The sequence below is a fragment of the Rhipicephalus sanguineus genome, chromosome 2, assembly GCF_013339695.2.
Source record: "Rhipicephalus sanguineus isolate Rsan-2018 chromosome 2, BIME_Rsan_1.4, whole genome shotgun sequence".
Taxonomy (NCBI): domain Eukaryota; kingdom Metazoa; phylum Arthropoda; class Arachnida; order Ixodida; family Ixodidae; genus Rhipicephalus; species Rhipicephalus sanguineus.
The window spans coordinates 85,762,780-85,786,187 of NC_051177.1; positions in this window are offsets into that span (position 1 = coordinate 85,762,780).

Consider the following 23,408-nt stretch of genomic DNA (forward strand, 5'->3'; position numbering starts at 1 on the left):
ATAGAATATGAAAACGTCTTATATTTCTAAATGTGTGCTGATAGTAGACTGATAGACGTTAATAGCCTAAGGACTTGAATTAAACAAGAACAACTTGTTTTCAAGGATGCAGGGATTTGCATAAAAATTCTTTTTCGTTCTCTGGAGTCGAGAAAAGAAATAGCTAGGGCCCTTATCTACAAAAACGTCCTACGCAAAAAAAAAAAAAAAGATTCGCAAGAACATATTTCAGCCAATCACGATGCGGGACATATCATTAACAAAGCCGGCTGACCAATGGGGACAACCAATTTACGAAAGAGAAGTTTCGTGAATTCCGCCCTTGTTCTTATTGCAAAAAAGATTGCCAAGGAAAAAAAAGAAGTTATTGCTATGGGCACCTATTTGGAGGACACCAGTTAGCGCAGTCTCGCAACCAAAATATTGCTACTAATTGACGCCGCAAATAGATTTGTTTCTTTACAGCCTGGGGATGTTGGTTAAAAGCCCAAATAGTGCGCACGTTAGACAAATTTCATGCATCGTAGAAACTGTACGCCACGGAGCTATTCTAGAAGAAATTTCTTTTCTTCATTTCTTTTTTTTTGCTGGTGCCATGGTGCCCAAACAATCTTTTACGAGTGTACATGCTAATGTAGGTCGAAGGAGCCTCTCTCTCACGTCAAAACAACCATCTTAATCTTTCGCACTGGAGAAGTTGTTTGTAACAATCAAATTATAGTAATAATGAACATCGTGAAGCCAGAAAAAAATCTAGGTATCTTGTGTGTTCATTAGGAGAACAGCCTAACGCAGCCATGGCCGTATTGAGATTGCACACTTCTTTCTTATTTAATTAAACGAGAAAATGGCGGAGGCTTGGGTATGAAAAGTACATGCACGCTGTTAAACCTTCATTTCACTCGATATGACGGGGCTCATTAGTAACAACTTCCGCGACAAATTTGTGAACAATCTCGCTCTTGTACGCATCAATTAGTTCTCGAGAAAAAGGCCTACGTGTACCGCACAACCCGCAGTAGTACAAACGTAATTATGAAGTTGGAGAAGCCAATCAGAAAAGCAATGAAGTGTTCAAACCACTGCACCTCTCTCCTACGAGCCAACGACAAGGGAGGGCCCGCGTTCTGAGGAAGCTCGCTGGCAGCCGGAATTCCATCCACACGGTGGGAGACGTCCGTCTACCAGACCAAGTAAGCAAGGTTTTCAGCTAGGGCCCTAAGTTCGCCGTTAGCGCTGTGTCGCGCCCTGCTCTTTCGCCGTCCATATGGTTCTTTGCGTTCCTGTGTGAATTATGCCCTACCAACTAGCCCATCAGTCTGTCGTTTTGACCATCAGGGGGCAGAGAGGCGTGGATCTTAATTATGCGGTGTGGTTTGACTATACTTGCTGTTGTGTGTGTGTGTGTGTGTGTGTGTGTGTGTGTGTGTGTGTGTGTGTGTGTGTGTGTGTGTGTGTGTGTGTGTGTGTGTGTGTGTGTGTGTGTGTGTGTGTGTGTGTGTGTGTGTGTGTGTGTGTGTGTGTGTGTGTGTGTGTGTGTGTGTGTGTGTGTGTGTGTGTGTGTGTGTGTGTGTGTGTGTGTGTGTGTGTGTGTGTGTGTGTGTGTGTGTGTGTGTGTGTGTGTGTGTGTGTGTGTGTGTGTGTGTGTGTGTGTGTGTGTGACGGGGGGAGGGGCCGAAGGTACGCAGGAGACAATTTTGGTGCGGCGGCTTCATTCGTTCAGCAACGTAGAATAATGATGTCTGAGTAAAACGTTTAATACCCACAGCTATTCAGGGATTGCAAAGGAGCAGTTCTTGACACCGGAGCTGTTTATGCCAACCGTTGGTTGTAATCCGCCAACAGAAAACTATCATCATCATGAACCGGCACGCGCTATGCTCGTCCTCTTCTGCATCATCTGCTTTGCTCCAAGAACTCATGCGCCGATTTGTCCGGCGTGTGATGGATTAGCTCTGATGGGTGAGACAACGAGTACACAGAGAGAGAGAGAGAGAGAGAAAGAAATACATAGAAAGAAAGAGAAACCGAGAAATTCTTGGCGAGGTGTGATTCGAAACCGAGTGCCCACAACCCGAAGGCGAGCGTCGTAAACACTCGGCTATCCAGGCACGCTAGCAGATCATAACATAGTCTTGTATAGTATAGTATGCCAAGGTGGTGGGAAAGGGAAGTGGGGGTGTGGAGGAGAGATGTGAGGAGGGGAGAGAGTAAAGCCTACATTGAAAGAAAGAGAAAGAGAGAAATAGACAGAAAGAAGGGGAATGAAAACAAAAGAGAAAGAGATAGAAAGGAAGAAAAAAGGAGTAAGAATAGAAAAAAGTATATATATATAGAGAGAATAAAACAGAAGTAAACAAAGACAAAGAAGAGAGAGAAAAAAGATAGAGAGAAAAGAGATAAAGAAGGAAAGAGATTAAGAAAAAAATTGAAAAATAAAGAGAACCAAAGAAGGCCGCCGAGCTGCACACTTCCTTGAGACTTAGCACCACTAGTGACAAGCTGACTTGATTTTTTGTTACATTTTTCAAAGTGAAACATACGTATCCGCGAAATTCCGCAGCTAACTGTACAAACAGCAAACATTATGTTTAGGAACATTTTTTAGGCCTATCAAAACCATCTCGAGTTTCTAGATAACTTCGTTTCGCGTTATTCATACTCAAATGAACAGCAGATGAAACAAACACACAAAAAATCCTCCCTTCCATATCTGCGCTTATTATGCAAATATGCCACGTTCCCTCTTCCCTCATCTCTCCATCGGTCGCCACACAATCATCACTCTTTTTGCACAACGAAGAGTACCGGTAGTAAAAAAAAAGTATTCCATCACGGCCTTGCTAGATTATGGAAGCAGATAGGAAAGTGAAACTTTGGAAGGACCCTGGTTTTATTCATTTGAGTGATCGCACTGCTAGGAAGGAAGAACAAATCTGCTCTTCACTGTGGTTACCGACTATGCTAGCTGGGACGCGTGGTTTTCAGCGAGATACGTGAGTCTGCATTGCTATATACAGATTCCAAAGAGTCTCGTTCCGTGGTCCGCGCGAGCGTGCATAAAGCGGAAATGAGGCTTAGAAGCACGAATGTGCCTCCGAAGGGCTCCAACAGGGTAACCATCTCTGTAGCGTTTCAATGAATGATGCGGGTTACCATCCACGCGTAGATAGCTCCGAAATTAGCATGCGTGAAGAGCGCCAAATATTTGCCTCAAAGCCGCCGCCACCGTTGCCACATTCTATACACTGAGCGCACCGACTGCCGCGAACGTTTTTGCGCTCCCCGCATAGAATTTTTGATCTTTTACGCAAAGTAAATAGTGGCCGCGGTCGATTGGTGGGACGCTTTTCATCCTGAAATATGCAAGGTACCAGAAGTCTTAAGAAATTTGCGACTGGCGGGCGTATGGTTAACATTCCAGTCTTTCCGTGATTCTCCCTCCCTTCGTTCATTTTGAGTGATTTATTTGTTGTGACTTTTTCTGCAACATATTGTCACTTAACAGCGAGCCTGTAACGCGTGACTTGCCAGTTCGTAATAAGTTCACATGCTACGTGACGTAAATAAACGCATCTCACCGTAACAATATTGGTGGAGGTGCGGGGTACAGCAGAGCCATCCCGGGGTACCAATCACGGAAGGGCTACATATAGACAGAAAAAAGAGTGTTCCATACACGCCGTCATGGCTACTGGCGGCGCTGACTGACACTCCCACGCTTAAATGTACATATATACCCTTTAAACTGGACGGAGGGATGGCCGCCGCGGTAGCTCAGTTGGTAGAGCATCGGACGCGTTATTCGAAGGTCGCAGGTTCGGTCCCTGCCGGCGGCAAGTTATCTTTCAGTCCACTTTTCTTTCTTCACATTTACCTTACACTTACTACTAATAACATCCCCTATCCTTTCCTTGGCATTATTATCTGTTAGTGTTCATTAATATTGTGTATAACAAAGAAAATCGAGCCCTTAAAATTAACACTTCTTTCCTTCATTGTAAGAAGGGAGTAAGACAAAGACATTACAATGCGTGCGAAACGTCAAAAAGAATTAAAAAAAATATGATATTACAGCATAGGATAACGTTAACTATTGAGACTGGAGAACTTCCCCCTTTTAAAAACACGAACACTTCAAAAAAAAAAAAAACGGTCTGAAGTGTATGACTTCGCTATAGAGACGCAAAGCTGTGTTTCTCGCGTCGCTCAGAAAAGGGGAGACACGAAGTTTATTTCTTGAGGTAGTAATGAAGCTCGACTCGCTAGAAAAATTAAAATGGAGGCTTCAAAAAAATACTTACCGCATATAAAGTAATTTAGAGTTGCTTTTAGTACCCCCTCGGCCCTATAGCGTTCATGTATCTTTATCATCAGTTAGCGTTAAAACGATCACCTATTGGAAATCGATTACTCATCGACTTGCCTTTTTTTGTAAGGGTTTCTCTCATTTCTTCCATCATTCCCAATGTTCAATAATTTTGGAAATACAAAATGTGGGCTTTTAATATCACGCCTTCACTAACGTAGCTTTAGGTAATCTATTGGTAGGAGCTTTATTATTATTAATATTATTCGTCATATCTCGAGCGCTTACATGGCGTCAAGCTCTGTGAAACTAGCAAAACCTCACAAATAGGCGCATCAATGGCTCTACAACGTAGATAAACGGCCTGTTACGCCTTATATGAACGCACAGAGGACTGCAATATACTTGGTTCATCCGTCGCCCATACATCATATTCGGGCTTATTTCCGTTAGCTTTCCTTGAGTAAGCGTAATATACGAGCTGGATATAAACTCGCTGACAAGTTCAGGCCACCTGCCCGTACAGTTCGCCAGCAGGCTTTCGTTTAGAAATTTTTGGAGGCAGTGAGAAATAGGTTATGTGAAGTGTAAGGAAATTTTGCCTGAAAGAGGATCTCACATTAGGCCGTGCTTCTCTTGCTACCACGGCATTCCAAAAGAACTCCTTAACTGTTTCAAACTTCACCGATGTGTGTAAATATATACAGCTTAAAGGGGGAGGAGGGAGTGTTGAAATATACACAGACGAAAGGAAAAAAAAACTAGGAGGAAACCTTAATCCTTGACTAAGGTGCGTAGTAGCGGCACTCGCACGTCGGCGTTCGTGTGCCCTGGTGTATTCCTTGGGCTAACCTTGTGTTTATTTGCGCTCTCGAAGCTGATCTCGGAGGCCGCTTAGGAAGAAACGCGTAGTTGAGATCTGCTCCGCCAGGTGCCCAGAACGATCCAAGCTGCTCAAAAGAAAACCTTAAATGTAAACATTTCGACAGAAGTCTGTCTGGCTGGGTAGAAGAATTAAGAAGTTGAAATACCTCCAGCCACAAATTCTTGGAGGAAACCCGACGTTTCGAGACCGGCTTGGTCTCTTCTTCAGGGGTGACTGTGCTGATCAGGGGGGGCTTCGTCGCAGCTTGTTTTTGGCTCCGCCTTTCTCTTTCCCTCACATTCCGGAGGCCGTGCACGTAGATCACCCCTGAAGAAGAGACCAAGCCGGTCTCGAGACGTCGGGTTTCCTCCAAGAATTTGTGGCTGGAGGTATTTCAACTTCTTAATTCAAAAGAAAACCGTATGCTTTTTCAACGCACTCACTCAGTTAATTTTCATTCGTTAGCGTGACAGTTAATTGGCACTTATCCTAAGTAAACTTATGATCCGATGTCATATGCATCCGATATAACTCTTAAATTGAACCACAGCCGTAGATTTCTAGAAGACATTTTAGAAGGCAGCTATTTTTTAGAAGACGTTTTCTGAATATTCGTGATACCGGAAGCAAGCGCTCGACCGGAAGCGCTTGGAAGAGTAACAAGAGTATCACTCGTTGCTCGTGCCACTAAAATAAAGAACATTCACAAGTTCAAGGTTGAAATAAAGTACATAGAGACGATGTCTTCCTTTTCTTTCGCACACGTATATATGCTAGTCATTAGCTTATGAACCATACGCGATTCCATCTAAAAAATTCAACCAGCTCCGCTTCGCGGACACCGATGAAACAGCGAAGCCGGTGGCGTTCGCTTCGTCAGGCTAACGCATTTCTATGTCTGCAAGTCTCATTATGTTGTATCACTGCTCTTTATTAGACACTCTTTGTTAAGCTTTCAGGTGGTAGTATAGCCACCAGCATTTATAACCACAAAGTATCACGTGACAGTGGGGTGACTGTGGTAACGCGCACGCCATTTTTTGGGCTAACTGTTGCCTACTTCCTTTTCAGTGGAAGTTTTGGGTAGTGGGATTCACCCAATTTCTGTGGCGCATACCCGCTTGTTGGGCTAACTGTTACCTTCATTTTTTAGTGGACCAGTGGTGAATAGTGGGATCTACCCAATGTCTGTGGCGCATACCCGTTTATGATGCCGACAAGCGTTACCACGGATCCCGGACATGAAAGGCTCGACCAAGAACAGGTTCGCTGTTAAAAGGCTACACCAACACACATCAATGTTTATTCTGCTATGGCCTCGTTCACTTCGACAAGTGTGAATTCTCGCATGCTAACATATTGCGAAGATATCTGAAACATACTTTCCATTGTCTTTGTGCGCCCCATGTATTGAGCCTAATTTCTAAATACATACAGTGACGTCACCATTATAAAAGGATGCGGGGGCGGGGGGTGGAGGTGATCCACAAGTTAGCAAGCTGTAAAAACTGTAAAGTATCGCAGTAGGTGTATGACTCGCACTGAAGCCCATCTTAATCCGATGTGCAACACATGAAAGGGAGCAATCCTTTGCTTGCCTTTTTCGGTTTGCCTTGGCTGCTGGCTGTTCCAGGGATGTTCGGTATTCTGACAGATACATATAGACGGATCTCTTCCGTGCGTACAGTGCAACAGACGTGAGGCATGAATGCTGCGCGAGAAATCAGTGCAACGAATCGCACCTCTATTCGGCGTAAAAAAATAACTAAAACAAATTACTACACAAAAACTTAGCGCATAGCGTCGCAGGTATTACTCTAATGTACACTGACTTTTTAATGCTATATAGCCTTAAATACAACGGATATTTTGTTTTTTTTATTTTTGTTCAGCCATTAGTTAATATGGATCACGCAGTGTTGTGCTAGTGACTGCTTAAGCATCCAGTGTATTAGCATGCGTCACTGGTACAAGGCGTGACGCAAAACAAGATGAAAATTTCCTAAAAGTTAGTTCACCTTTCCGCATCGCAAATGCAAACATTGCATCAATATACATGGAGCACAGAATGAAAGTAGTGTAAAACCCGTGCGCGTTGTGATCCCCTGCGAAGCATTTAGTTATTCTCTTCGCATAAGCTACTCATCATATTATAGGCTCTGACTCATGTGTTGGATATGAAGATTTTTTTCTTTCTGTTTTTTTGTGGCTGTATGGTTTTCCAGAGGGGAAGCATTAAAGTACCACTCTTAGTATAGTCACTTCTGACAGCTTCCTTACGTTTCAAAGCCTAATGTGCCTGTTGCACCCATGATAATCGTTTTTCTTTCTTCATAACTCATGCGTTCAAATTGCTCGTTGTGTATTTCTAGACTGCTTGCATAATTCTAATTTGCAATTCTAAAGACAAGTCTTTCGGTGTCTTTTGCGAAGGAGCCGTGCTTCTATGCGGATTACGGCTACATGTCAGATGCATGAGACTGGAAATGAGGACAGAGATCCGCATAAGAGAACCAGTATGCCGAAACTGGGGCAATTCCTTGAACACAAGCGCCGGTAGTAAATTAAAATCGCGATGAACAACGGCCGTGATTCCTTGCTAAAAAAACAAAAGAAGAAAGACACGTCGCGAAGATTTTGATAGAAATGGAAACAGGAACAACGTAGACGTGGGCATGCTTTTGCTATTCGTTGCGCGCTATTCTCAGTTGAATAATATATGAAAGCTCATAATGGAAGTGTCCACTACCCGCATCAGTCACGTTTGAAGATGTGCCGTTTCATATAGAGTACTTCTCTAAGCACTTAACCGCACAGTGAACCACGAACGTAGGAACTGGTTTTTACTATTATAGTGGTCTACGAACATCTACCCAAAAAAGAACATCACAGCGCTCCCCTGAGCAATGAAATGATCGTTCAAAGGGGGAAACGAGTCAGCCTTACACGCTTCTGCATTGTTGCTGCGATATACAGTGGCCGCGTTAGTGCAAGACAGTGTTGAACATGTAGATTCCTATTATCGTTAGCAAGGATGATGTACGCTAAGTCTCTTTTGGAAATCTCAGTGACGGCGAAAAGAAGTACCAGATGACTAACGATAGTCTACAAAGAATTGTGACGTTATACGTAGGTAAGGGTTAACTGGAATCACCGTCTCTAGGGAAGCTAGACAGGCCTTCCGAAGAAAAGGTCTTGGAACAGTGGCCTTGTGCGTCTGCACTGTGATATGCCACACGAGCGCTATTTCGTTTCTCGTGATGCGCCAGCTCACAAGACTGATTTTTCGAAGTGAACAAATAACGCGTTATTGCGTGTCCGCGTTTCCCATCTGTCAGTGTACACTCTGAAATACTATTTTTGCCTGATATTCTTCCAATATGATTTATAGGGATAGGTTAGGCGAATGTTCGCCGTCGCCGTGATGTTCTGGTTTCTTTTTTCAGGTTGTGTCACAGTAGCCGTCTCGGCTACTGTGACACAACCTGGTAAACAGTCACGCTTTAAGTCAGCCATTTCGCTATCTCTGTCTAATTATGAGCAGAATAAAACGACGAAAAAATTATAAGTGTACCTAATTTTGGGACACACAGCTGAGAAAAAATATTCGCTTGTCCTCAAGAAACATTACATCATGTCATGTGCCATCCATTATGCATTTTCCATGACGTCGCTGTTATTGTTTCGAGATTGTTGTTATCGTCGCCGGCGTTGCTTTTATCAAGGAGGCCGCTGTTCTTGCGCTAAGCGGCAACAATTTCTTCCTTACTTCATTTTCACAAAAGTTTTCACGACTGCAGGCATCGTTCTGTACCCTAACTTTATCTCTAAATGTGCACAAATCATTACAAATATTCCAAGCAAGGAATAAACGAAAGTTCCAGTGCCAACAGTTCTAAAGCCTTCGGTGCTTTTAACGACCCCGTGGTTTAGGGAAATGGTATATACGGTCTGAGCAGCCTAGCTAGAGTTGGGCTCAGCGCCAATCTATCGAGTTAAACCAGTACAGCATGATACACTGACATACTTGCATACCACAGACTTGAAAGAAAAATCCGTGCTATGCCACACCTGCGCCTCTCCAAAGAGAACACTGTAATTTTTAGAGAATTACAAGCAAATGCTTCACCACACGGTGCAAGATACCACCTCGTTCCCACCACACTTTATAAGCAAGACTACGAGTTCTGCCACGCGCGTAACACCCTGCACCACGTGGTATGGGAATGCGACCGAAACGCCAACGTCCACGCTATTCGCAACCCCTGAATGCAGCAATGGGTGACCGAGCCTTGACCCCTATACCCAGCGGCAACCAATGAACAGGGCGATGCGGGAGGCCACCCCTAGGAGTTATACACACGCGCGCGCGCATATTGACCGTAAATGAATAAATATTCATTCTAACGATGGCAGCATGTAACATGGTCACTCGCATCACAATTCACAGAGTGCACCAAGGGTGGTCAAACAACAGCGTCTGTTAGGGTCGTTGCTGGGCTAGAGGGAAAAGAGAAGAACGGCAAGCGAAGCCTTCCCGAGAGGCGTGGCTGCATTCTCGTTGGTAGCAGATGGTCCTTCGCGATTAGGAGAAAAGACGCCTCTCGCGTTTGTTCGTAAGAAAAGCAGAGCGGGGAATCTCGGAGTAATCCGTTCCTCATCCGCACCTCCGTCCCGCAGGAGACCGCGTTTAATGACCGCGAGATGATGCCGAGGTAATGACTCTCGACAACGAAAGCTACGAATCGGAAAGAAGTATACGGCAGAATCAGAACAGAGCAGCAAGCTATGAACGGGACTGAGGGGAGAGACGGAAAGCGAGAGAGAATGAAAGAAAGGGGGGATGTAGCTATAGGCTATACAAACACGGCTGTGCGCACACAAGCGGTTACGGAAGCTGCGGCGTTTATAGCCTCACGGCCTATAAACGGTCGCGTTGGGCGACCACGCATGGTCGACGTAAGAGTAAACCCAGAGAGTTGCCAATCGTGGCTGGCGTGCCTGCACACTGCGGTGTCAGCACGTTGGAGCTGCGGTGCCCTATATTCAGCAAGCTGAATAGCACTGCTCTGTCACGCCACACTGAATGTCGAGGAAAGTGGTGCACAGAGAACTGTTTTGCTTTTGTTGTGTCTTTATTTTTGCGTAAAATTTGTTTTTCGAAGGAGGTGGCGCCCACGACAACGTATATGGTTTGCCTATATATGACACCACGATGACGTTTGAACGGGAACATTCCCATATAGCTTTTAATTATTGTAGTTATTTTTGTCCATGTGTTGGTCATATTTTTTCTTTACTCTTCTATATTCTTTCGTCTTTCTCTCCTCCTATCTTCCTTTCTTCTATGTATGTTCCTTTCCTCCCGAAGTCAGGCGTTGTGCCCCCCTCTCCCTATTTAAGCGTTCCTCTTGGCTATAAATAATAATAATAATAATAATAATAATAATAATAATAATAATAATAATAATAATAATAATAATAATAATAATAATAATAATAATAATCCCCTATAACACAATATTGGCTTCTCTCTATCGAAATTCATTAAGACATATCTTCACTGAAGAACGTGCTATGTTATTAATACGTATGACATACATCTTACAGCCCGTGCGCGTAGCGAGGGAAGTTAGAACGCGTCCACGTCCGCAGCAATTCTTCTCCAGATATACGGGGAACCTTTCTTTCCTTTTTTTTGTGCTCCCTTTGACAGAAGTTCAGAACAAAAAAAAACTAGAGCTTCTTACTGACATCTTAACAATTTTATGCTGCTTCTCCAGCTTTCAATAAAGTTTCTTCGTTAAAGCTGTTCAGCTTTAGTTTGCGTTTTTTGAAGAGAGCATCCTGACAAACTGTATATGCCATCAGACAAGGGGGGGGGGGGGGGATAGAAACAAGATTATAGCAGGCGTGGCTACCAATTAACATATGGCAGTTTCAACGTACATATAATTCTCAGAAAAGAATAAAGGTCGAACAACGCGATACAAAGTGCGCTAGTATCGAACGAGTCAAGGAAATCATGTGGGCATGGAGTAACCAGGAAAGAGGCAATTTACGCACTGTACCTGTACTTAATATATGTCGAAGAGAAAGAAGAAGGACAAACAAGTATAAGTTCTTGCAACTGCTCTGGCTTTCAAGGTACCCTACAACACTTTTTAGCATGGTCAGAAAAGGCGACGGATCGGTAGTCGAGGCTCCTGAAAACACACGAGCCAAACATTATAGCTCAGCACGCGGCCTGGAATTTAAATTTAATTCTCAAAGTCAGCTAGGAATCGCTCTCTCTTCTCTCTACGAATGACGCCATATACACAAATTACTGCGCCATATACGCAAACTCCACTGCCGTTGGCTGTTTTGAGTATCGTGAGCTGCATAGTTACCGTGGCCGCCGCGGGATGCCGCCACGTGCACGCTCGCTCACTCACGATCACACTGAAAGTAAGGCGCGCGTTCGAAGAAAAAATAAAAAAAAGAAAGTGCTCAAGATCATGAAGCGCGCTGACGAAGGGACGCACTCTTCTCCCTTCCTCATCTCCCTCCCTGCGTAGCTTTCAATGCTCTCACTGGTACGAAAGGAGAGAGAAAGCTCTTAAAGCGTGCGGCAAATCCCTGACAGATGCACAACATTTTGGCCGGCAGTCGATTCCTGAAGCAAGAAGCTCTTTTAATGAAGCGATTAGATGATTACTAAGAAAAGCGTTGCAGAGCGCCTTTCAGAGCATGAAGTGTTTCCACCGTCAATGTTCACTCGCCACCGCCTCCATTCGCCCAATAAAATCCACTGCCATGTTTTTTTTTATATGACCGAAAGCTCTACTGCGCTATGTCTCCTAAGTTCCAGTCGATGTTGCCGGAGAGCATGTGTGGCAGGCCTGACGTCACGCCACGTAATGCGCTGCGGAGAGGCGTCGCAGCTATGGTCCCGTATTGTCGATGCGGTTGCTCGGAGCCTTGCCGCTGCAGTACCACGCTATCAGGCGATTATGGACACAATGTGTCCGAAGTATTTACAAAACCGAGCCAAACATACCATGAGCTCATGAAAAGTAGGTTTACAAGAGTTAAAATTCGGCCACTGGCTTTGCACTCGTTATTAAGTACGTCGCGTTTGACTGAGACCTATCTGTAGGCTGTTCTGCCATTATCAATCTCTCTCTCTCTCCCTCTCTCTCTCTCTCTCTCTGTAGCCTAACCTAATGAAAGCTTTGCGGAAGACAATAAGAAAGTGGCGCCAACTGCAGGGTGTAAGCTTATACGAGTAAACTAACGCCAGATGCGGCTGCTAAACCAGTCTCCCTTCTTTATCGAGTCTGCAACGGCGTACACGTATATATAGTTTACTTGGTGTTTCGTCGATACCACATACTCCAGGAACGAGTGTGTCGTGCCAGCAGCAGCACGTCTCCGTCAGGGGAGCTGTTATCGCCCAACGTCTGGCACCGATTAATCCGAACGGTTCGCCGCCGCTCTTGTTTTCTGCGTACCCATGTGTGTGTGCACGAATGCGTTTGCTCTCCTCGCATTCGGCTGACGCCTCAAGCGATCACCGTCGGCTGCTGCTCTCTCTCGCTCGTTATGTCCGTTGTTTTTGTCTTTCACCGCAGTATAGAACAGCGTCGACCTCTCGCCTCGCTAATCTACGGTCAGAGATCCCGTTCGCCATAGACGTAAATTGAAATGGAGTGGTCGCTGTGCTTTCCATCTTTATTTTCATTTCTGTGTTTCGTCCCTGATCCCTAGTACAGAGCTTTGTCTTTTTTTGTAGTTTTTTACGTAGTCAAACACGAGAGAGTAAATCACGTCGCGAAGTCAACGCGAGGAGCAACACACAGCAATCGAGAGTGATTAGCACGCCGAGAAAACACATCGGGTTTCCACCGGTTCCCATCAGAGCAAAGCGGTCAGCAGTAAAAGAAAGGTAGCGCTGGTCGACGTGTTATGGGCAAGTTGGAGGCGGCTGTCTCGAGTTGTTTTCGCATGGACAGAGGCAGCTTCGCAGATTGGTCTGCGATCGGGATTTTGTGATTTCGCCTGTGATTGTGATTGTATCGTTTGTGAGCGTACAAGAAGCTTCTTTGCAGCTTTATCTACCCACTTGTACTGTTTCTGATGCTGGTAACAAGTATTCTTTCCGGAAGAATTCGCAAAAGGATCTCTAGAGTGATTTAAGCAAAGAGAGCACGTTATCGCAAAGGGCATACCTAAGAAGGAAAAATATATTCAAATTGCTATACCTTACCTCTTCAGCCGTGACGCAGCCACCGGTTCTGCTGTGGCCAATCACTCGCACCTAACGCAATCCCGATTGTAAGAAACGTTTAGTGCGAGACATGAATGGCGAAACAGAGGCACACTGAGGGTATCTGTGTACATACCTCCTACATCACGATGCTGTCGTGTTCGTCTCATTCAGTTTAATTGAGTATATACCACAGTGTGCGCGACGTGACATATGTACACTACAATATCTACAGTACAACGTATCATGATATCAATATGTCGTTGCTTTCGTTTTGTTAGTTATCTCAGAATTTTGTCGCGCATGTTGGTATACCACAGATAACAAACATCACATGACATATGTGCCATGGCATGAGCAACGTAAACCAGATGATGTCGTTGTAGTCACTCTTTTTAACTCGGCTTCAAAAACTCGAACGCGTGGCACAATACGAACAACATGCCATGACTTGAACGACAGGACATAACGTGTATGTCATGGAATGTGTGCTGTGAAATATCTGGCATCAACTATACGTCACTCTGCCCGCTGAGCGAATGAATACGAATCACAAGAGATGCATGTCATGATGTACTTTGAAATCAAGGATTCGACGGAAACCCGTCTGGTCGCGTAAATTCACGGCGAGAAATAGCAAGCGCCGACCAATCGTTCAAACAAAAACGAAATTGACGTTTCGGCACCACTACGGAGGCCTTGTTCACAAAGAATGAAAAGATTTTAGGGGCGTTGGATATATGGGTTTGATCATGTGACGTAAGCATCGAGTGTGAATCGGAGGCAGATTGCCTGAGTGTCGATTGAGCTTGTTATGGGTTGTTTGAATGTGGAGGGATTCCAGATGAAGCCTTGCTGTTTTTTTTTTTTCCTGTTATCTTCGCGCTATCCCAATCGATGTCGTTGCTCGTGGACGCTGCTTGACCAGCTAGTGCGTTGTTAAAAAAGTTCGTGACACGGTCTTACATGACGACGAAACCCTGGTGTACTTCGATGAGAATTCGCTTTACACAAGCGTGCCCATTGACCTCGCCGTCAAGGTCTGCACTGACGCTCTCCAATCGGACCCAACTCTTCCATAAAGGGCACCGATCAACGCTCCAGACCTTAGCAGACTTCTAGAGTTTTGTCTGAGCATTACATACCTCACGTTACAAAACATTTTCTTCAAGAAAGCTCGTGGAACCGCAGTGGGAGCCTCCATTTCTGTCACCGCAGTGAAAACTTAACAACGGAGTCACTGGAGTCCCGCGCCCACTTCAAGGGTATTGTTACGTTGCGTGGACAATTGCTTGTCTCTGATTAAGAAATTGGCTTTAAGCGCTTTCCTTCTTCACCTGAATTGCACCGAACCAGCCATGCAGTTCACAACCGAGGAAAAAGTTGACGGGCGTCTGCCATTTTTGGACGCGCTCGTGAAACGCGACGACATCGGCATGTCCCTAAGTTTCAGCTCTGTGCACTCGACGTGTCACAAGAAGTCGGTGGTCGCTTCACGTGTACGTCGGGCGGAGAAACTTTGCTCAACTTAGGAGGACCGTGCGGCTGACATGGCCACGACACGCCGTGGCCGCTCGTCTTCGGGCTACCCCAGTTCTTTCATCCAAGCTGTTGAAAAGAGCCTAGCTCATCCTACGCCAAATCGCTCCCAACGTCAAGATATAAAGGAAAAGAGAAAAAGGATTCCTGTACCGTATGTCCCCGGCATAAGCGAACGTTTGTCCCGAATCCTTCGAGGGTATGAAGTCGACGTCTCTCAAGTGCCTACGCGCAAGCTCAGACATGCTCTGGAGACGGTGAAAGACAAACTCGAAAAAGGAGAGGTTCCGAGGCGTCGTATACAGGGTTCTTTGCGCTGATTGTAACCACGTGGACATCGCTGAAACTGGCGGCTTAATGAAAAAAATTAAGCAGCACAGATATGATGTAAAAACCAAGCACGTGACGACAAACGCTCTAGCAGATCATGCAGTGTCCACGAGTCATGACATCGACTGGGATGATAGGAAAATAAAAGAACAAAACAGCGAGGCTTCATTTGGGATCTCCACATTCAGACAACCAATAACACGCTCAATCGCAACTCAGGCAATCTGCCCCCGCTTTAGACTCGATGCTTACGTCGCATTAACAAAGTAACCCATATAACCAACGCCCCTAAAATCTTTTCATTCTTTCTGAACAAGGCCCCCTTAGTGGGCCAAAACGTCAATTTAGTGTCACCGATTGACGTGCTTTAAGTCGTAATGTCGGACACATGGTCCCTCTCTGGCTTGGTCGCTAGAGTACTTTTTCACTTAGTTACTTCCATTCGCTTTTTTTCTAACTAGCATCTCCAGCCTTTCATTAAAAATTTCTCTCTCTCTCTCTCTCTCTAACTGAACTTGTTATTGGCGCTGTTTATATTTTTAAGTTCAGGCCACGATGCCGAGGCTATTTACATCATATTCGTCAATACAAATACCCTCGTGTTATGTAAGTAAGTTGATTTGTTTCATTTTTTAAATACGTAAGCATTTCAAGGTTGACGCATGGAGAAACCTGCGTGTCTATATATAGTCGCTTGTAACCAACTGTATTAATTAGCTCCGCACACAACCATCGCTGTCCCCCCCCCCCACACACACAGACACGCACACGCATACATACACACACACACACGCACACGCATACATACACACACATACACATACACACACGCACATACACACACGTATACACACACAGGGACACACATATACACACATACGCACACACGCACACACATACACACACATATATACGCACACACATACACAAATGTGCGCACACACATACACACATACGCACACACACATACACATACACACACATACATGCACGCACGCACACACACACACACACACACACACGCACACACACATATGCGAGCGCTCGAATGCATAGATGCTTTGCCCAAGTAAGATCGCTTATTTTTGTGACGTCAACCAGCCTGCCGAGGCAAGCGGTATCACGTGATGCTCCCTCCGAACCCTCCAAACGCGATAGCCTTAAAAAGCTCGTTTCCCTGAAACTCCGGTGTCAACGTCGTTGGTTGTGAGGGAAAAGACAGTGTTCTCCGTGAGCGAGAATTCGAAACAGATCGATGCAAATAAGTAAATAATAAAAATCTTGGGCTAGAGTCGGAATAAAACCCAGGACTTCCGCGCGACAAGCAAGTGTTCTACCACAAAGCCACGCCCGTGCTTCAAACTGTCTAAAAATAAAAAAACAAACCCTATACGAATGTTATTTAGTGCGAGGAGTCTCCTTAAAGGATGTAATGTCGCGTGGCGGAAGTGAAGAATCGCACCAGGCGTCCAAACATGTGATTTGCGCAATGAGTGGTTGGTTTAAAGGCCCGCCAATTGCAAAGCGCAAGGGCGCAGTCATCATTATCAGCAACAACATCAACCAAGTGTGCAACTGCGCGGGTGAGCGTGTTACGTTATGAAAGTGTCGGTGCTTCGCCAAATCGCAAAAGGTAGAATTATGGCGCAGTGGGCCCATTGCAACTGTACTAGCAGTATGCATTCTAGGATAGTTTACAACGCCCAATGTTACGCGCACAGACGTTTCTTTCCTTGCGGAGCGAAGCTAGGCTTGCGATTGACAAGGCGACGTGCACGGGGCCCGTTTACGCTATCGCGTTCTACTCTTAAAGGCGAAGCTCCAGCTTCCTCCAAGTTTTTCCTTTCTCCATGAGTACCACGAGTATCCTTTTGTAAGCGTCAACGAATAGCCCTGAAAAAATCCGTAAACAGGGGGTGGGTGCTCGAGCCGACGTTTCGACAAGTGTACTTGTCTTCTTCAAGGCTGGAACTGATTTCTGTAGCTCTTGTGTCTGTACGCTTCATACCTTCTCCTCTACAAAGTAGTAGGAGAGGGCACCAACGAATAGCCATGTCACATGAGCACGTAAAAACTCCTTTTACGTAAGCGGTCTTTTACGAAGTTCGAAGCCTTTTTTAATGAAGAGGCGTTGCCTCGCAGACACACGGCACCGACAATCTCTTTTTAGTATTTCTTCCAAAAGCGCAACCGAAAGCGAGGCGTCTGGTTTCGAAACAGAACTGATCGAACGAAATAAACTTATATATTGCTATATATAAAGTACCAGTGTCCCTCTACGACCACTGTAGCCGTTGCTTTTTGTGTGCGTACAGAGATGTTCGGTTACCCGCGTTGACCATATATGTTACGATGCCGCGCTCTTTGCGCCTGGGCTTGCGACGCGCTAAGCATCCCCATGTGATATCCCCGAACCGTTTGACCTGATAACGAGACAAGAAAATAAGCTTTAAAAGGTTTATTACGCCTTCTACGAAATATGAAATTTATTTGTATGATGAGCCTAGGTCTAAGAACAGTGAACATTTGCCAATTTTTTTTCACCAATTCATAGTTGCTGGCAGCCACTGGTTTCGAGGCTACTCTTTTACGGCCGAGAAAAAGATCGATGAACTCCGTTTCCAGAAAAGACCGCTTCTCAAGAAGAGATCACTCGCACTCGTGTGTCCAAGGGTGAAACTCTTTTTCGAACGAAGTCTTCTTGCTCAAAAGACTTCAAGTGCCCGTGTTACAAGGGTATCAATCGACTGTTCGTTTCATCGTGCACTTGATGGACAGAGATCGAAGCCGGGGTTCACTACTGGTGGCAGCAGTTCGCTCTCAACACGTAGGCAATCTGAACATCCTGAAATGGATTCAGTGGATACGCCACACCAGGCTCGATATCGCACAATATACATATTTTCAGGTGGTATTCATTCCAAGCAATAAGTTCAAAAGTACAGCGTCATGCTAATAATAACTTTCCGTTGTAAGATTTTAGGTAAAAGAGTATGAAGACAGAAAGAAAACATTTATTCTCGGAGACTCATGCCGTCTTTGCTCGCAATGCTAGTTAGGTACAAGGAAGAAAATCTGCCTTATAACGAGAGCAATCATGGAAGCTTTTTTTCAGATAGCAGAGGTACGTAGTGCCTACGAATCTGGCTCCATTGGCAGCGCTGCCAGCCTCTCATCCACGGCGCTGTGCCTGAATGGTCGAAGCGTCATACGCCGGTATACACTTTGTCTCAGTATTATTTATGGTCGTCGCTGGAGTGACTGATGACTTAGTGCAGCATACTCTTCCCATATGGTCGAAAGTAGCACACAATATTCCAAATTTTTCCCTTTTCAAATGGGTCAGCGTCCCACCTAACACGAAACCTGTGTCCATTAATTAGCCATGTAAAAAATGAATCTTCAGCAAAAGGCGAACATCTTCCCAAATAACTTGTTAGCGGATACTGCACTAGATAAGCGCCTGTGCTAAACAGCTATATGCAGCTGCATAAGAACTAATGTGTTGGTCCGTGTAGTGTGGGTAGAACTTGGACAGAAATGCGTGCGTGTGAACGTTCTGTTGCAAAGTGAACTCCAGCAAACGAACTGCACATTGCAATGTTACTTTGTTTGTTTCAGTTTTCTATGTGTTTTTTACTGGTTCATTTTGTGTGTTCAAGTAACCACTTCTTTTTTTCTTTTTGCACAGCAGAACTTATTGAAATGGAATTTCCGACGTGATATGAATGCCCTCCTCTCGACATAAGCCAGTTACGACAGAACAGTACGGACCAGGACAGAATCGCCATAAAAATAATTCAGGAGATGAAATAAGCACGAAAGGAAAAAAAATACACGCAGAATCTCCTTCGGGAATCATTGTCTTGTATGAGTTACGCTTCAGCGCAGAGCTTTATTGCATGAAATTCTATTGTTGCGTTCTCTGCTGGGACGTTGTTGTCGGTCGCCATGGGTACGGCGTCCTTCAACTTTCTAGTTTCCGTGACCGTTTGGAACGGCCAAATACATGGCGCATTCCGCGACAACCGAAACGCCTCTGTTGCATCAAATTTTCGCAAAGTCGGAATTTTTCTAATGTGGAGAACGTTCCATGTCCGAGTTACATATTTTACCAGGAAGCGCTTTTAATCCACCGCCACGAAATATTTCAACAGGGCCTTAACACAAAATATGCTCCTCTTACATTTGTTTTGTACCGCCGGTACAACGCATTTATATGGTTCAGGTGTATTCGTATCCTTGCAATTGTGTGTATAGCCCATAAATATCTTTCAGACGAACAGCTCGACATCGGACGGGACTGCTCCCACATTTTGGTGTATTTAGGATAAAGTGCTTACTGAGTGTCAGAACTTTATAAGTAATATAAGTAAACATTTGTCTATGTCTCTCTTTTAGGTAAGAAAGGAATGTGTTCATTTGTTTTGTTGCTGTAATGCACTCGTTTCCGCAGTGTTTCATTGCCATTTTAGCTAAGTGTGGGTCGCTAAATGATGATGCAATTAGAAGGCTTGCTGTTCGGGCGACCTGGTGTTAAATTTCTTTGTGTGTGTCGTCTTTCCTTTTCTCTGTCGAGCCAATTCATGCTACAGTTATTCCGTACTGGATCATGAGGGCTTCTCTCACGAACGAGTGAGTGAGTGAGAACTTTATTGTGGTCCAAAAGTGGCGAACGAAGCACGCATGGCTTTGAGGATGAGCCGGCATACAGATGAAAAAAAAAAATCGCATGTCTCATCGCTGTCCTCGATACGCAAAAGCGAACCTGGGTTTACCTTGCAACGCAAGAAGAGTTTACGCAGCCTAAATGAAGCGAAGGAAAAGCGCAATAGTATATTGTCACGTGGTCGTGCCTATGAAGAAGATGGCAATCGGGCTAATAAAGACTAAACTCTTTATTTGGCCGAACTTGTGCCCGGAAAGTGAAAAATCAAGGTGCAAGCAATTCACGCTGTGCGCTGATAGCGGCGAGAACAGTTTCGTTCGGTCGAGTAATCTGGTGAGCGCTAAGGAGCGTCGGTATTTATACAAGCAGCATCGAAGATTCCAGCCTTATCGTTGGTAGCCGCGTTAGTTCCAGAATAAACTCTACCGTTCGCGTTGTGCACTCAAGCTTATCAGAACAATCCGAAATAATCGGGAATGTTCGACATTCCGGCGCGCCGCGCGCTCAAGACAGTGGTTACGCGTGTAACGGGTCCGGTTACATGAAAAAGTAGAAGCTCGCGTGGCAATATGATCTATGAATGCATGTGCTTTTGACGTCCCAAAAATATGTAATGTAAGGTAACCGCAAAATTGATCAACAGTAGACACGACGGATTTGTTTAGGTTGGACGGTGAAAAAACAAAAACAAAAAAACTTTCGCTCGCAGTAACGATGAGGCCGTGAGACGAAGAAAGTTATTGACCTCGATGTGAAGTGTATCACTGATCCTAAATATCGTAGTAATAAAAAAACTTGGCTGATCCCTCCGTCATAGGAATCGGTATAACACGAAAGTGAAACGTGCCTTCACAGAAGTAGTGCTTATTGTGTAGTGATATATGAGAGCAGGGTGTCGGAACGAAATGTTTTTCGTTTCGGTTTTAGTTTCGTTCCACCGCAAAAAGTTCCGTTCCGTTTCTGTTCCGGAACGAAAAAATAATGTTCCGTAACGGTTCGTAACGTTTTTTTTTATGGAAAAATTTGAAGCTAAAGTAATCATGAAAAAACATTTGATTTGTGATGTAGTTACTTGCCTTCCTCCTAAGAAAGCGGGACAAGGGTAAAACACGTTCTTCAGAGGAGCGGAAGTAACTGTACATATAAATTTCTACCAACTAGCACAAACCAGTATACCCTTCAAAGTCATAGTATTTATTTTTTCCAAATTCAATCACAATCTTAGTGGGCTCAGTGCTTTGTGTCAAGGGAGTGAGCACGATCTCAGAAGCAGCACGTCACTGAGTGCACTCTGTGATGTGCGAGACCGCTGTTTTGATAAAAAGATTGCCAGGCCTGCGCGGAGTGTGCAGCACAGTCACAGCGAAAGTTGGAAGAGCGGACTTTGTAGAGCCCGTTGTAGAGTCTCTTGGGGCAGCTGATACAAGTACACATGCAGGGTACCCACTACGCCATAAATCATCGTAATTTTTCTGAAGTACCGAAGTTCCCACTATGTCATTTTTCGTGATTCTTCGGAGAATCGTGGTAGCCGCTACACATCTGTAAGGCATTATGTGCGCTTTGCGCTGTGGCTGATGACGATGAACTATGGCTGAGCACTTTGCAGTGGGTGGGAAGCATTAAACCACACACTCATTGCGGAATTAGCATTGTGTGATGGCTGGTTGTCGTTTTACTCTTCTGCCACGCTGTATGACCTATGTTAACACGATTCCTTGCCCGACATGACGCCTGTATAGAGTATTTTTGCGAAGGAGTTATAAGCACCAGCGTGGCACTGTGGTGGAAGACTCGAATGCCACGCAGGGGACGCGGGTTAAAATCCCATCCGATCCTAGAAATTTGTTTCTCATTTTATTTTTTCTTACTTCACGCGATAGTGGTCACGGACACGGGCGGCGGCGGGCAACTATAGTGCCAAAATCAGCTGTTCTGATCTCATAAGAGCCTTCGCTGTAACAAACTTCAGCACCGACAATGTCCTCTCCACTTTGGTCTGCGTGAGAGACCCGCAAAAGTCCACTTGCGCTAATATCAACATCTCTGGTTGCCACTGTTTTCGTTTTTCGCACAATTTCAACATATCTTTGCTTTCGAATTGCTGCCTGAGGTACGCGTTTATACTGTACCCTGAGATATGCTCACATTGCATGAGCTCAGTTGTTCCGGACTGCGAAGTGTTCTCGTGAACCGAAAAACGATTGAAAAAATTTCGGTTTCACTCCGGAACGAAATAATAGATAAAGTTTCGGTTGCGTGTTCGTTCCGGTCAAATATATCGTTTTTTTTTTCGTTTTTCGTTTTCGGTTTTCGTTCCGTTCCGACAACCTGTATGAGAGCTTGTACAACGTCTATTCGTGTTGGGGCAGCTATAGCACCGTTTGACGTGGATGCACCCATGTTCACAGCATGTCTCTATCGCGACGACTAACGCCGATGATCATGATTAAACCGTTGTGGTAGCTGACGGTGTGAACATATATTTGGACACAGCGAATCGTGAATCCCAAGTAAGGATGATAACAACAAGCTCATAATCAACGCTGGTACCCGGTATGCACTTCTTCAAAGCGTCGTCAATTAAGGAGAGAAACGGCACGGTGTGCGCTTTCTAGCAATGGGTAGCCGACGCCTGTGCTCATGCATACATAACACACACTGCGCTTCAGCAACACGGGAGGTAGAGGCACTATGTTACTCTATGGTAGAGGTTCGTAGCCTGAGCCGCAAACGCGCGCGTCCCGCTGGCCTCTGTCTCGCAGGCGCTACTGTCGCTCCACCAAGGCACGACATTCGCCCGTCCAAACCTCGTCCTTTCTGCAACGCATATTGCAGCAGTTTTGTTAGTCGGTGCTCTCGCAATAACGTAACTGCGTCAAGGGTGCCTCAGAGACGCCAGCGCGGCCAGTCTACCTCTCTGGTATCGAGACGCTTTAACTATGACCTCCGATATCGCGTGCAATCTCGGAGCAAGCGCTAGTAAGTGTCGATCGTGAAGCATTACTTCTTTTCACATCTCACAGACAGCGGCACCGCCCCGCTCCGCCCGCCGCCAAAGAGAATGTGTGAAAGGTGTAAGGCGCGTTCGCGCCGCGTTTAGCGTCTCCCGAGTTAGCTTAGTCGGTAGAGCGTCGGGCGCTTGCCGTCGCGGCCGCAACGTCGTGGGTTCGACTCCCAGCGGGGTATCTTTTTCTTGGTTTTTTTCTTTCTCACCCGTTGGCGTTCATTTTATCAACGTCATATCCGTGACGGATGTGTTGTGACTTCCTTGTCTTCGTCATTCGTACAGATGACCAAACATCATCATTATGGATGCTCCTCACGAGCTGACGCGTGCTCACGTGGCAGCGCTGGCTCATCCTCTTCTTTTCTTTTTTTTTTCTAGTTCCATTAAAGCGGTTCATCTTGCAAGACGTGTTTTTGGCTCGATGTTAACCGCGCC